The 16,412-nt window shown below is 37.4% G+C and overlaps 1 protein-coding gene across 1 annotated transcript in view; it reads right to left on the bottom strand.

Moving 5' to 3' along the window:
- LOC131959323 (protocadherin-15-like) overlaps nucleotides 1-16,412 on the bottom strand; it is a 229,577-nt gene that overhangs the window by 205,772 nt on the left and 7,393 nt on the right. The gene's annotated exons all lie outside the window — the stretch shown is intronic.

Raw genomic sequence — 16,412 nt, 5'->3', positions numbered from 1 at the left:
AAGTAAACAATGTGATTTAAACATCACTGACATTCTGTGCATCACGATTTTACGCAGCTATGTCCAGTAGTCACGCTGGCCTCATAACAAGTTCACTTCCGGCATTTACGTACATTTATTTGCTGTTTAAACTGTCTTTTATAAAGCCTTACCAGGACGTTTTTGCCCTAAAGCAGTGGTTTTGTAGTCTAAATTTGTAGCCTTTTTTTTGCAACCGTGAACCGTAAATGTTTCAATCACGAGATGTGTTATTTTTAGAGTGCAAAAACCGCTCATATGGCTCATTGTGGGCAGTGTTGGGGAAAGTTACTTTTAAGACTCACTAGTTACTTTACTAAGTTACTCCCCTTAAATAGTAACTAGTTATGTTGCTAAGTTACTCTTTATTGAAAATAACAAATAAAGTACTTCCAAAGTTACCTTTTTAAATGCTTCTTAAATATGCCGTTTGGTGTGCTGTCACTTCTGTCTAATGTATTTATGTATCTATTGATCATCCAAACCACATCGCTAAATACAGTTAAGTTGAAGTTACACATTATGCAGACGATTGTCCGCTTCATTTACACCTAAGCTAGTTTTGTTTAAGCAGTCTTATCTCTCTCCTTCTTATAGCCACTTTATCGATAACCTCATCTGTTTATGTAATTCAGTTCTGTTAGCCACTTAGCTCAGCAGCTAGTGATAGCTCCTCTTTCCTGTTCGGTGTGTCGAATGTTTAGCTCCTTCTTGGCCTCATTTACTGATAAATGTTACATGTCATAAATGTAGTGTAGTAGTTGTGTTGGAGGCAGGGCTTACTGAATTGGAAGTGCTGCTCCCCATAGCGGCTGCGGGCCAACCTAGTGCAGTGGCCCTTACTATGTTAACGGCCTTGACATAGTAACAACTAACTAATTACTTGATAAGAAAGAGTAATGCATTATGTCACTCGTTACAACAGAAAAGTAATTTGAGTACTCTAACGTGTTACTTTGTACTTGTACTTGTACTTGTACTGGAGATCTTGTTGCCTTGGCTGAGGCAACAACCCGAATATGATCTGTATATAGAAATGCAGTTAATTTTGCCATCAAGTGCCAGAGCAATGATAACTAAATGTTGGAGTGGAGGCAGAATTTCTTTATGCCCTATAAAGGTCACATCTTAGCAATTTCTATTTTATAAAAGAAAGAAATATCCCATTTCCCTATTACTTTATCTCATTATTAAGCTTCAAGGTTGTTTCTACTACATTGTCAGGATGTTCAATTGCACTCCAGTTGTAATTTGCATATTTTTCAACAGCTCTTCAAAGCGGCATTAAAGAAAGAACACAAAAGTGGCGACAATACACTGCAACACGATCGTGTCAACAAAACTGACACTTGTTGCAATCACGTTACCTGAAGTGTTTCAACAAATAAATGAAGCAATTTGTGGGATTGCTCGCATCTGCCTCAGAGGACTTTTATTTTTCCAAATGTAATCAGTTTGTTATTGCTGAGCACACAGCAGGTACAATAAAACAACATTTGGCTGCGGAAATGGATGTATTGATCAGCCGGCCACCCCAGGAGCAAAAACACGTTTACAGGCAATGCCGGCAAGTTTTGTAAACACACACAACAAATTGGCAAAATCAGAGGGCAAGCAGGGAGACCGGAACAGTGAAGAAACAAAGACGAAACCAGGAAACAGGCAAACTGTTAAAATAAATATAAAACAAATGGCAAAACTTGATAACAAAATAAAATTGGGAACATATAAAAAACGATTAGAGGAACACAGAAGGAGAATTATGGGTACAAAAGGGGACAATATCACGTATCTGCCATTCTGTTATGAAATAAAGCCTTAAAAGAGTTGAGGTGTAAAGTTTTCTTATTTCCACATTTTTCAAAACCACCTAAACAATATTGCTTTGTTTAATAGTTGCCAATAAATAATTGAAATCCAATTCAAAGCAAGAGTGAGAAAGCGAGAGATTTAAATGAACAGGAAGACAGGGAGGAGGAGGTGGGGGGAGAAGGAACTCGGGTCAGTTCAGGACAATTTAGCAGCATTTCCACTGTATCCGTTCCACTTGGAAGAATTGGCGTCTCATCCGCCGAGTCTGCTTTGTCAAATCCTGGAAGGTCTAGTCTCATTTAAGGCCTTTAAATCATATGAATCCCTTTCAGTTGAATTCTGTTCCTGTTAGAAATACGATGTAGGGAAATGCTGGCACTCCGGTTCTGTTGGATTGGATGGTATATGTGTGGAAACTTGCAGTATAATTGAACATAAGGTTTACTTGGTATCAAAATGAAAATCTTATGGAAATCAGGCTTCTTTAGAGAGTGTGAGAATGACAAATGTAAAATAAAGTCAATCTAAAGTCTACTGACGTCAAGGAATACTTCAGAAGGCACAAGAATAAATCTATCTTCCCATTGTGGTGGGAAGTGAGAGTGCAGCACTTTGGCTGAGTTTTTTTTTTTTTAACTCAGAGCTGTTTCGTCTGAATTCCACTTTACACACTCCCATCTGACACTGAAGGCCGGAGTTAGTATCCATTTATTATACGTGCAATCAGCACTGGCCTTCTTAAAAATGTAACACTGAAGGACAAAGCACACATATAGAGGAAGACATCTAAGAAAGGAAAGCCCCACGCTCATAATTAGTTTAATATAAAATCGATCGATTGAAGTTTTGGCACATTTTGGGACCTTTTTAAAAAAGCTTTACCTTACATTAACTATAACTTCACTTTCATGTAGACGCCCCGCATTGCTATTCAGAAGTGAGACCAAGTAATTGTATTAAAAGTCACAACAAGTCTTTGCACTTAGCTCCCAAATCAAGTTTCAAGCTCTGAACTTTATGTTTTGAGTCTTAAACAAGTTACAATACTCTCTTCATAAAATGTAATGCAATTTGAATACACAGAGTAAAAATATATTAAATTTACTAAAATCGTAAAGTGCTTAAATGCTATATTTGTTCTCTTTTGCAACAAGTCCTCCAAACCATATGAGCTTAAAGGTTGTTTGTTGGATCATTAACTAGATTAGGAAATCTAAACATCGTACGTTACGGTCAACGCTTTAAATACATTGTTAAGCTTGTGAAACAATCACAATACGGTTAGGTTTAGGCAACAAAACTACTTGTTTAAGGTTAGGAGCAGCCTGACAAAAACGTCAATATAGCTTGTGTGTACAAGTAGCAAAAAACAAGCGATATTGACGTATTTCACCAACTGCTGCCATCTTGCTGATGTAGTAGCGATTGATGGTGAAGCGAATTTCAAATGGCGGACTTTAACCTATATGACAGCGGGGTTCGCGTCCAATGTGAAAACAAAGGTAAACCATTTTTTACTTTGAGCGTAACTTTTTTCACTTCCAGCATTTACATACATATATTTACTGTTTAAACTGTCTTTTATAACGCCATACCAGGAAGTTTTTTTTCCCTAAACCTAGGTCAGTGGTTTCACAACAGAAATCCACAAAAAATGCAGCCTTTTTTATAACCAAAAACTGTATGTGTGCTATTTTTAGAACATGCTGTTCTCCGCGATGTGCCGTAATTTGTGGTACTGACCGCAACCTCTTCTGCCGTTTATGTTGGAGAACTTGTTGTTAGGAGGACAAGTAAACAGTTAGGTGTTGCAAAAGAGTTTTTTTTTTTTTAAAGGTGAAATAAATTGATGTAATTACTGAAAGAGAGGTAGTGTGGTGATGTAAAGCATGGCATTAATGTGGCACATGGGCTACTTACAAAAGTGAAATTACATAACTTCAAAAAACTTTTGGTTTCAGAGGGGACAGGAGTACAGGTCTCCTGGGTGACAGTCCTCTCACCCACCCTAACTGGACCTTAACATTCTTTACACTCCATATCTTCACCTCCACCTTGGTGTCCTTCAGAATTAATATGGCCACTAGACTAACTACAAATGTAAATATGGGCCATTTTTTACGCTGCTGTGCAAATTAGCTATTGGGTTGTTGAAAATGCCTCTAAGAATTAAAAGCATTAATTGGCTGATTCAGGAAATCAATTGATTTGTGTCACACTTTTTAAATTCACATAGTTTTCAATCTTTCGGCTTCGGGGAAGGTTTCAAGTATTTTCAAATCAAAAGGTTCAAGTGAAGTAACCAGTCTTTTGGATTTAATTAAGTCTAATGTCAATTTGTGACACAAGTCTGACTCATACAACTTGAGACCACAGCTCTAGTGATATTACAGAACAACTCAAAATGAGTCATGTGCTTGTGTGTGAAGAAGAAAAGCAATATTGACTTAAATTAATTAACTTAATAGAAGAAGCTGCATATCATGCTTTTAGAAAGACAGATTTTCGAACGACAATAAAATCATTGATTTACAAGGAACACTTTTTTATATGCACCTATTTGAGGTTAATTTACAAATCAACACATATCCGTGAACATATTCTGTTTTATTTCATTTGTAGGTAATGTACCAGGAGCACAGTTAAGCCTTCAAGTTATTTCCTGTCCTCCATAAAGCCCTGATGACTCATTTCCTGTTCACTTCTTGAGCAGATCTCTGTCAGCAGGGGACTCAACATTAGGAAGATATTCAGGACAGAAACAATGGAGCATAAACCATATGCATGGATGTGTAAGGGCGTGCCCGCTCATATAGTATGTGTAGGGGTGGATTCACATGTTGCCATTCACATGTGAGGGAGTGAATAATGAGGCATGCCCTGCGGTTAACATGGTGTAAGTAGGTGTTAACTATGACAGATTGTGCTGCCACTGGTGACCATGGTTGAGCAGTCAGATAGCCTTCACCTCTCCGCTCCTCGATTATTTCACAGTCACATAATTGTATGGATGGCAATAAATCTCACATCTCATTTCATGCGGTTGATTTCACCTCTAATGTCGTGGCAGCTCCAATTTTCAATTTGTCTGATACCCTTTTCTGGAAAAACTCCAGGTAACAATGAGTGAACATGTAGCTGTCAGCTGTCACTGTAGAGCTCAAAGAGGACACACACATGGACATGCACCAGCCATTGTGTTGTTGAGTGATAAGAAATTTGTTCCAAAATGAGGTATCCAATCTGTAGAAAAGTGACATCTGCAGCCTATTTGCAGGTGTTGTCACCCCAGGGACCCTAACAATGTATACAAAAGTTTTTTCCACCAATAAAGTTTTTAACCCGCATTTCCACAAGAGGTGAAAATATAACAAGCACACAATGTGCTCGGCCTAAGGGACAAGTACAAATCTGACTTAAAATCCTTGTGAAATGAAAAACTTCTACAATATTCAACTCAATTTTGGACCAAATATTAGTGAGCTCTTTGAACAGTGTGTGCAAGTTTATGTGGACACTAGTATAAACTGTAAAAAAAAGAAACAACAAAAAAAACTCTTCAAAGATGTAAAAAGAAAAGGTCATGACAAGGTATTGATATTTGAATTCATTAATTATAGAAGGGATCAGTTACTATTTTACTTCTGAAATCTGAAAAACATTGATCGAGCCAAACAGCAGATGGTTGAGTACATTACTGAACTATGCTTGGCATCTCCAAACTGTCAAACCACCTATTTATAGCAGGTGTTTTCGATTCTGCACCTGTGTGTTAAATTATTTGCGTGAAGGTATTCATGCACTGATTTTGGTGAAAAGTTTAGGAAAAAATTGACATTTTCAGAACAGAACATAATGTTCTGGCTTGAAAACGGGGAGGAAACCCCAAAGACATCCAGTAAGTAGTGGGTTTGTTCAATCAGGTATAAGAAATGTTGGTATTGATGTCTGAGGGAAGGGAACTACTGTCAGTCATTTATTGTTGGGCTTACTAGGAATGACATCTGTGTTGAGCAAATGTCTAGTGAGCCCTGACAAACCAAGATTATGGAAAAAATGTGGGCAGGAGTTTCGAAGCTCGGAGAAATTCTTCACTGTTCACATTGTTCTACATGTCATCATGGAGAGGCTCAATATCACTTGCATGTAGGTTTTACATTTCCAGCATAATTCCAATTGCCTGAGATGGAACATTGTAATGAAGGGTTCAAACTTAAAACAAGTTAAAACAAGAGACGCTACTAAAAACGTGCAAAAAATGTGTGTTGCGGCTGCAGAGGTATCTTGAATCTTAGGTTTTATAGAGTCTGTCATTCCCCCCAAAATGACCTAATAGGTTGTTTGTACAAGCATGTTATTATGAACCATATTTACACTTGATGTTTGGACGACTTCAAGTCACTATAATATTTATGTTAGGACCCACTTTAAAGTCTTTAATACAGAATTGATCAGGAGTAAATGAATCAGGTGATGTAGTATAAAGAGTGACAAGTGTAGGGAAAAGGTTGGAGTGGATGGGTCACACTGACACAGGACTTAGACTCAGGAGACAGCATATTACGTACAAAAGGGAACTAATGTAATGTACTTAACTTACATCATGTCTTTTCCTAAACCTAACCAAGTAGTTTTGGTACCTAAACCTAACTAAACTGCGACAGTTTCACAATGTTAACCACCTGCTTAAAATTATACCCGTTGTGTTGATCTACCACTATGATAGGAGTGTTAATCTAAGATGTTAATAACGCTCCTATGATGTGTATTAGAGGGTAGGAAAAAAATACCTTTGTGCTTGTATGGATTTGTTTTTCTTATATGGGCCAAGCTCCAAAAACATTGGATTCTACAATTTCCATAATGCAACGCATCATTTTGATATCCTCCCTGCATGGTAAACACCTCAAACACCAGCAGGACACGATGCTCACAATGACAATGTTAACATGTTGCTGTTTAGCAGGTTTAATAAATCTTAGTTTAGCATGTTAGAATGCTACCAATGCACCAAACACAGAACATCATAGATCAAAACAAACAGCATCAGACTGTGTGGAACATGACTGTCCATACAAAATGACATGGAAATCCATCCATAAGTTTGCAAGCCACCTCCAAACAGATGCAAAGCAAATCATCAACTGACTGAAAGTCAATACCAGCAAAGTCACTATGGCTAAATATCTGTAGTTTTCAAGCTTAAGCAAGCACTATCCAAGAGATGTAATGTATAATGTGAAATTATAGCTAACAGAAACACAATTCTTAGTTCAAGGTGATTATGTAGTTGTGAAAACATAATTATGAATATATTATTCAATTTCTTCTCGTTAGATCCCTCTAAATCCTACACACGAAAGATGTTTCTACAAAGCCACAGCAGACATTAAACAGTTTTTACTGGCTTTGTACCCTCTGTAACTACTAAATTGACTTTGACATGTGCAGAACCGCATCAACCATTATACATTTTCCTGCAGAATCAAAACATTCACACCAATGTCCCCTTTGGCCAGCTTGGTAGAGGCAGGCATTTAAGTAATGGTCACATTTATACCCGTGAGAACCTGACCAGGAATCCAATGCTACTATTAGCAGCTCCTAGCAGCACTCACTGTTCTCAGTCTCTCCATAAAAACGTCACACTTAGAAAAATCTGCTTCTGTCAGCCTAGTGAACTAATTCTTACCCTCACTATGCAGGCCTGACATACTGCCCTGGAACAGGCGGCAGGGCTTGCACGCAGCTCACAGCTGCCAACACCACTTAAATGTTGTCACCTGAGTTTGGCTGCAAATCTGCTGATCCAATGATCTGCAGGGCACTGATCGGCACGCACAAGGCTGCTGCACACAGCTCCACTTTAAAGACTTTAATAAACAATTGATAAACCAATAAAGTAGTGAATGAATAAAAAAACAAACCATGGCATTATTGGTCTGGTCTAACAAATTGCTTTACCATACACATTTTGGGATACCTGACAAACAAGTTTTTGATACAAAGGCGCTGCTGTCTTCTTTATGGACATTTGTGCTATCTAGAATTAAAGAAAATACTAGAAGCATATTTAGAGCCGGACTGATCCCTCTAATATAGACCTGATTCTAGAAGTTCATGGGCATTCTAAGGAATACAACAAAGAAACTCTTGCCCTCTTCAAAAACACTTCAAAACTGACAGCTTTGTTAAATATTAATGACAGCAGGGAGACTGAAGAATGGAAGGGGAGAGAACATACTGGGAGAATAATTGATGAAGGAGTGAAAATAATTGGTCGTAAAGTTGTCTTTCTTTGATTAGTAGTGGTTTTACGTTCTGGGAAGGGAGCAAGAGAAAACACTAAGGGGAGAAGACCGGGCGCAAGGAAGACAGGAAGAAGAACAACATGAGAAAATGGAGAGGAGGGAATATGAGGAAAAAGAGGCCTTTCAAGACAGATGGTTGTTTTTTAAATTTCTTTTTTTAGCCTCTGTCCAGTGGGCATGTTAATCTTTACAAATCCCACACATTTCACCGACATACATCAAGTGGAAAGTTTTTTTTACATCAAAGTTAAATTTCTTACTACCCGGAAAAAGAAAAAAAAAATCTACTATGTTCTTATCTCATAAAAGGCTATGAAAACAAAACCAACATTATCCTACTTTGACATGACACAGCTGACAAAACGGTTTAGATAACAGTCGACAGATCCTATTAAAATATTGCTGCTTGTCGAGGATTTAGCTTGATGTGCAGTTGAGCTATTTTTTCTTGTAAGAAAATTCTGAATGAGCTCCAACTGGAGCTACTCATTACATATGTATAAAGCTAATTAAAATCCTTAAAAGGTATCTTGGATTTGGGATGTGAGAAACAGCTGCCAATGTTGCTATTCAATGGCAGTTCTAAAGGTCTACAGCCCTGCTAGCAGCTCTGTAAGGCTGTGCATAGTGGTGCTCTGAGATAAATGCTAACATGCTTGTACTGACTAAGCTAACATGTTGACGTTTAGACCAGCTATTCTCAACCTTGGGGTCGGGACCCCAATTGGGGTCGCGAGATGATTTCTGGGGGTCGCCAAATCATTTTGGAAGTCAGCTCTGTCTCCACTGTGTTAAAGTGTTCATGTGGAAATGTGTTTTAATCTTTTTGGTCACTTAATGTCTTTTTTTTTGGTCATTTTGTGTGTTTTTTTTGTCATTTTATGTGTTTTTTTGGTCATTTTGTGTCTTTTTTTGATCATTTTGTGGTCATTTTGTTTCTTTTTTTGTCATTTTGTTTCTTTTTTTGGTAATTTTGTTTCTTTTTTTAGTCATTTTGTGTCTTTTTTTGGTCATTTTGTTTCTTTTTTGGGTCATTTTGTGTCTTTTTTACGGTCATTTTGTGTCTTTTCTGGTCATTTTGTGTCTTTTCTGGTCATTTTGTGGTCAACTTGTGTCTTTTTTGGTCATTTTGTTTCCTTTTTTAGGTCATTTTGTTTCTTTTTTGGGTGATCTGAACTGTGCGTGTGAGATTCTGTTCAGTGAGCGGGGGTCGCTGACAACATGCATGTTAAATTGGCGGCCGCGACTCAAAAAGGTTGAGAACTACTGGTTTAGACGGTATAAAGTTTGACAGTTAACATCTCACTTTAGCATGTTAGAATGCTAACATTTGCTAACTAAACACAAACATATAGCCTACATTATTTCATACCAAAAAACAGTTGCTGGATAAAATTTGTTTCCTCAGCATGTTAGAATGCTAATGCTAATTAGCAGTATTGCCATCTCTTTTCAAATAGAAGTAGCTACAACCAGTGGTGGAAGAAGTATTCAGATCCCGTACTTAAGTAAAAGTACTAATACAACACTATGAAATTACTCCACTACAAGTAAAAGTCCTGCATTCAAAACTTACTGAAGTAAAAGTACAAAAGTATCAGCATCAAAATGTACTTAAAGTATCAAAAGTAAAAGTACTCGTTATGCCGAATGGACCCACTCAGATTGTTTTATATTCTAAATATATTATTAGATTATTTGTATCATTGCATTTATGTAAGCAGCGTTTTAATTTGTAATGAGAGAAAAACTACTTAATATACTGTTATGAGGTTTAATTTAAAACAATATCTAATCATTTTAAACTGATCGTGTTTTTATGTTAAATCTCGACCCGAAAAGTAACTAAAGTAACTAAATATACTGTTATGAGGTTTTTATTTTATTTTTTTTAAAAAAGGTCTTATCACTTTACATTTATCACGTTTTTCATGTTAAATCTCAACCTGAAAAGTAACTAAAGCTGTCAGCTAAATGTAGTGGAGTAAAAAGTACAATATTTGCCTCAAAATGTAGTGAAGTAGAAGTATAAAGTTACATAAAATGGAAATACTCAAGTAAAGTACAAGTACATTAAAATTGTACTTAAGTACAGTACTTGAGTAAATGTACTTAGTTACATTCCACCACTGGCTACAACTAGCTTCAAAAGTCGCCAAATGATGTCATGAACTTATTTGCATATTGGTAGGGGTCATCAGGCATAATTTGCATAAATCTTAGTAGTTGTTTTAGCTAACTGTCTGAGCACAGTGCCAGTTAACTACAAAATCTTTTTTCCCCTCACCTGTAGTGCGATTTATCAATCTATCAAGAAAGTTTCCAAGTTGCTAATTACCACTAAATACATAATTTCAGGCCGTTAAAACACTCACAATGGTAAAACAAACATGCTGATGTTTAGCAGGTATACAATTTTAACTATGTGAACATCTCAGTTTAGCATATTAAAATCCTAACATTTGCTAATTAGCACATAACATATGTATAGACACTGAATTGTATACCTTCAAACAGTCATTGGGAAATGCTAGTGAAGTTAAAAACTTTTCAATTTTGAAACTGCTAAGCTTCTTTAGGAGTTGTTCCACATCTAAGTCGGGAGGAAAGCTGTCTGGTTTTTAAAAGAAAAAAAGGTGAACATTCAAGTCACAATAACTGACATCTAAAGTGGACTTAAACACTTTTCCCGTAAGGCAGGCATAAGTCTCATCAGTGGGTTCTGAGCTTTATCTTTCCCCCCTAAAGGTTGTTCGGTGACCCAAGAAAATCCTCAACCTCGATACGTGCAGGAAATCCACACCATTAGAACCTGAGCTCCTCCAAATGCCAGAACAGTCTCCTCAGAGGTTTTAGTGAAGTGTCTGTGTCACTATATGGATGATTTGGGACAAGTTTTTGTTCCATACTTTGACCTATATTTGTAATGCATTTATAATATACTAGATCTTTACTGCCACATCAAACACAGTACTAGTTTTACACATCACCATGTCCCTCAAATGACACATACAATCACAGTGAGACCCTTGATGAGTCATTGTCATTATGAAGTGTGGCATTGCTTTTAAAAATAGCCTCTTCTATCAACTTTTATCCTCATGTGTTACCTCACATTATATATTTAACAGTTGTACCTCTGAGCTATTAATAATAAATGAGTTAAGCTAATTTTATTTTAGCAAAAAGGAGCTGCTGAGTTTATATAACCACTTGGTTTCAGCAAATGCACAATATCTACATTTTGACAAATACTACACTTTGATTTAAATACTTCACAGACCAGCATTTTATGAAACAAAATGATGGAGCCATGGTTTATGTGTATCTATTTTTGTATATCTGTATGGATAGTATACATATATTTTGTATGTTTTAAAGGAACACTTCAACCCAAAAAATTATTGATTTTTATATCAATTACTCATCTTGTGTTACCTTGAATTACTGAAGAAAACATATTTTTTATGCACGCACCCCACAGAAACATTTTAATGAATTAAAGTAAATGGGGGCCAAGTTACACAAAATCCAGGCCTTCGCTCAGTTCTTATAAAAGGGATGCATTTTTGCTGAAATCTGACTTTTTAAAACAAAAAAGTCTCACTTTTGCATGGCCACCCTACTTGTCCGGGTTTGTATGGATGAATATCACACCTGCATGACTCGTAAGTGTTTCAAATAGTACGATTTTAGCAAAAATGCATGTGTTTGAAAAGTTGTGAGCATAAGACTGGATAAATGAGGCTTGGATTGTACTACACGAGCTGTGTGAGTTTGTGAACAGATGTTTTAATAAAGTTTCACTGTGAGGGCCTGCAAGAAAAAGTTTTCAAAAATTCAAGGTAATTGATATAGAAATGGTCATTTTGAGAGTGAAGCATTTCTTTAAATCAATAAACTGTCGGTTAAATGGCTTAGTTTGCACAGAAATCTGCACTTGTATAATGAATGAATATTGTTTTTGCACTTGTTTTTTGTGCAGCTGAAAGAAATGTATGTGTATATTATTGAACTTTAGAGGTTGTGTTGGGTGGTTCTGTAACCATTGGACATGTCCTGGTGAGCTGGTTCCCTCTGTGCAGTGACATAAGACTGGTATTGATCTTCTCATCTCGCCCTCCACAACTAAGCAAATAAGTGTATTCCTAAAAATCTTAAACCATCTTTTACTGAAACACTGGGTAAACCACAAAGGAGGAAAGCAGCATGTAGTCTGTAAGAAAGTCCAGCGGGCTGCAGAGCTGGCTCGACTCGTACAATCTTTCCCAAAAGTACCAGGGAAAGTTAGTAAATCTATGAGTGTGAAACTATTTCAAGCCTCCAGTGATCCAGTTTTAACTTTTCTGGAACAGAATTTTGTTGCTGAGAAATATTTAGCCAACGAGACTGCTCAGTGTGAAGGGAGAGGGAGTGAAAGAAAGACAGGCAGGGGAGGGAGAGAGAGAGAGAGAGAGAGAGAGGGAGAGAGAGAGACAGACAGACAGAGAGAGAGAGAGAGGGAGATGGTGGAATCAGTTTGATGCCAAGAGCTGTGCGTTGACCCTGATTAAATGCCTCCCCTAACTCACTGGGACCACTGATAAGACCAATGCACTCTGGGCGGTGTGCGTGTTATGTGTGGGTATGTTCAGGAGCCAGAACAGGAGATAAGGTGTGTCTACACATGTGCATGTACAAGGTGTGTGTGTGTGTGTGTGTGTGTGTGTGTGTCTCCCAACACCAATTCTCCTGTGTAAACATGCTGACCTGGCACAACACCAGTAGACACTTTGAAGTTGGCAATAGCCACTGTAATCTCCCTCCCTCTCTCGCTGTCTCTCACACACATACATCCCCACACACACTGAGCCAGAGGCGAGACTTAACACTGGCTTAGCATGTGGCCACTGACACACACACTCCTGCACACACACACACACACACACACACACACACACTCCTCCATTGTCACAAACAATTGCGCCCTCCATCTCTTGAGATAAAACAATAAATTCTCTCACACACAAGCCCACAAAAACACTGACTCTCAAATAACCCTTCATTTTCTTTTGTTTACGCCACCTATAATGGAAATTTCTGCTGACAGTTACGTGTGAGTGTGTGTTTTGCTTAAAGTGCCTTACCACTCTGGAGAGGATCACACTACAGCCTCAGAGCAACTCCAGGTCTTAAATCAGACACGCTGACTTCCTGGTTATAATCATCTCTTCAAATGCAGCAAATTCAATGTGATAATCAGACCCTACGTACAGTTAATGTTAATGTATGCACAAATAATGAGACAATTAACATAATATAGGCAAAATTATGCCTTAAACATGCCGTATCTTATCAATAAGTGATGTTTTGCTTTGCAACAGGTAAGTCGAAACTGCATGGGGAACACACTGGATAGTTTGGAAGGTGATAATCACTTGATTAATTATATTGATTTTCTGGCTACCTCAGGCTAAAAGGTAAACACGGATATTTGCTCATGCCAACAGCCAATCTCGAAAGGATCGATTAACCAACATTACAAAAATAAATAATTCTTATGAAAATTGGATGTTCTCTTAAAAAAAGCTGAAGAACTACCTACTGTGGCTCTTCAAAAAAGAGGCTGCTGTTGAATTCTTTAAAGCAGCATTCATCTTGCCTGCATCAGGACCTTGAAAGCCAGAAAAAGCGAGCAATGTGCACTACCTATTAGTCAACGGGTGTTTATCAGAAATTATTTCCTTACATATCACTTTCCGTTTCGTCCAGTTTCCTTCGGTTTAGGCTACAAAAATACTTCTCTCAGGTTATTGCAAAAAAATTCCTGTGGCGTTATAAAAGATTGTTTAAAAAGCAAAATAAATGCACATGAACGCCAAAAGTGAAGTAGTTACGAGGATGACGTTAATACTAGAAGTAACATAGTTCCATTGGTTACATTAAAACATGATGTACTGGATTTAAATGCCATATCTTTAAATAACACTGTTATGTTTAGTTTCACGCGGTACATGAACAGGTGTCTTCTTTACATCCTGGGTTTGTTTGACCCATTCATCGACATTCCCAACTTTTTGTACTTTATACTATTTTCCTTTACTTACACCTTTGCTTTCACCCTGCGTAATTTCACTTCCGCTTTGGTATCATTAATAATTACTATGGCCACCAGAGGACGCCATATTCCCAATTAATTTAGCAAAGGCCTAAGTCTCTGGTTAGGGGAAATCAAATCCAAGCATTTATCAACTTTTTGGTCACATATTATTTGCTTTAGCTTTGTATTTCTGGCAACCTGTCAAATTTAAGTTAAATTACTCTTTTTTTCTAGCTTTATTTTGGTCCTGTAAGCTGCTAAATGCTTCCTTATGTTCATCGGTAAGTAGCTAACTTTGTCCAGTGCTTGGTCCTTAGGTAACTGAGTTTTTTAAGCTTTTTCATTAAAGACAGCTACCAGCTGTGGCTGGAAATGAAGTCAATGAGAATTTACAGTACAGTCCTGAAACCCCCCGAAATTCCTTGACATCAAGATGTCAAGAGGACAACTGCAGAGTAGACATTTATCTGTCTGCTTATCACTACTAGCGTGTACATTACATGTAGTCATTTGGCCTATTGTGTCAAAATTATGGTTAGAGCAGCTTTAAATTTAACTTTTTCAAAGCTTTGTGCACCAATAATGATGTTCCATTCACCTCCATTATATTAGGCAGACAGTTAAAATCTCATAGATTTATACATCTCAAAGCAAATAAAGTAAAACACAAACTATCACCAAATGGAAATACTAGAAATAAGAGAATTATTGCTCAATCAAGCTGAATTCATGATTCAACAAAGCCAGGTACCTGACTATGTTTAATAGTGTACTAAATGTTGCCTGCATGTGTTCAGCACATTTATTTTGTACTGCTCTTCAATTTAACATATCAATACATTAATTCTCATATTCCTATTGTCTCACTGACAGTTAACACAACCCTGCTGTGATAAAAATGTCTTCTGCTCCTGAAATACAGAGAAATAAAAGCCATTATTCATGCACCCTGTAAGGCCATTATCACTCTCTGTATTGTAAAATAACACATTTGTGACCCTAAATAACCGCTGCAGCTGTGTCGACTGTTTCCAGAGTGGTGGCAAAAAAAAAAAGAATCTGCCTTAGGTGGCTGCAACATGGGTGAAAGCCTGCTACTTCATTACCTCATTGCCCATTGGTTATGTCCCACTTTCACATTCCCAGCCACACTAAAGAGATTGCCACTGCACCAACTGTTGTTGGCCATGTATCATTACCTCAATATGTCAAATTATGAGTAAGCATCCACAGTGGAGATGGCGAATCTCTGTGGCAAACACAGTACCATGTTGTAATATGTCTAAGGCTCATTGACTAAGTCTTTTTTATTTGGGTCCAGGACTGAAGAGGTTTAGGAGCTGATCAGATAGAAAGCTACTTAGGGTATTAAACTGGGGCAGGGGGTTCCAGAACTTTTACCACACAGGATTAAAACTGGGATCATTTAATCCCACCCTGGGACTCAGGCACACTAGTAAACTTCTCCTTATAAGGACCAACCATAAACAACCAGAAACTAATTTTCAACCCAGTTTTTGAGACGACAGGTCTAGGGGAATGGAGCTCTAGGGCGGTGGGGTGCTGTGTTAATTGGAAAGTTAGTGTGTTGTTGAGTTAATGTTCTTTTATAAGGGCACTAACAAAACTAACTTAAATTGCTTTTACTTTCTTTATTTTTCACAAACGCTTTCTTTATTGTTTGTCCTTATTTCAGAATTATATAAAGTGGTTACTCACTGTGACCAATTCAAAACAATTTGTAATGCCCTTCATAAGTAATAAACAGAATCAAATTCGGTCACAAAGAAAATAAGTTAGGCAGCTCTTGCTAATTCGGCTCTTTGTTTTTCCTGCATGGGTTGCCAGATGTACAGATTCCAGGCAGTGCTTTGGCCAGAAGGCAGATAATCTTGTTAGGAACAATTAACTCAGTTGTATTGTTGAATGTAAACTCAATCCCTCACACAGAAGCACCTATCACCACAACCAAACAAAATGTCAACGAGGATCAACATTCCAGACGTTTACCCTGTGTGAACCAATTACCTGAGAACAAAGTAAACAATCTGAACTCTTCAGCATCACAGATGGTATAAGTTACTTAAGCCTTTGTTGCTGTGAAAACATAAATAAATCACAGAGAAGACTGGCATCCAACATATATTTTTTGCTCTGTTTTTGGTCTCCACCAATCTCAACTATGTTTGCTG

Source organism: Centropristis striata, chromosome 21 (assembly GCF_030273125.1).
Source record: "Centropristis striata isolate RG_2023a ecotype Rhode Island chromosome 21, C.striata_1.0, whole genome shotgun sequence".
NCBI classification, from domain to species: domain Eukaryota; kingdom Metazoa; phylum Chordata; class Actinopteri; order Perciformes; family Serranidae; genus Centropristis; species Centropristis striata.
Note: the sequence above shows the minus strand (reverse complement) of the source record. Positions and strands in the feature narration are given on the sequence as shown.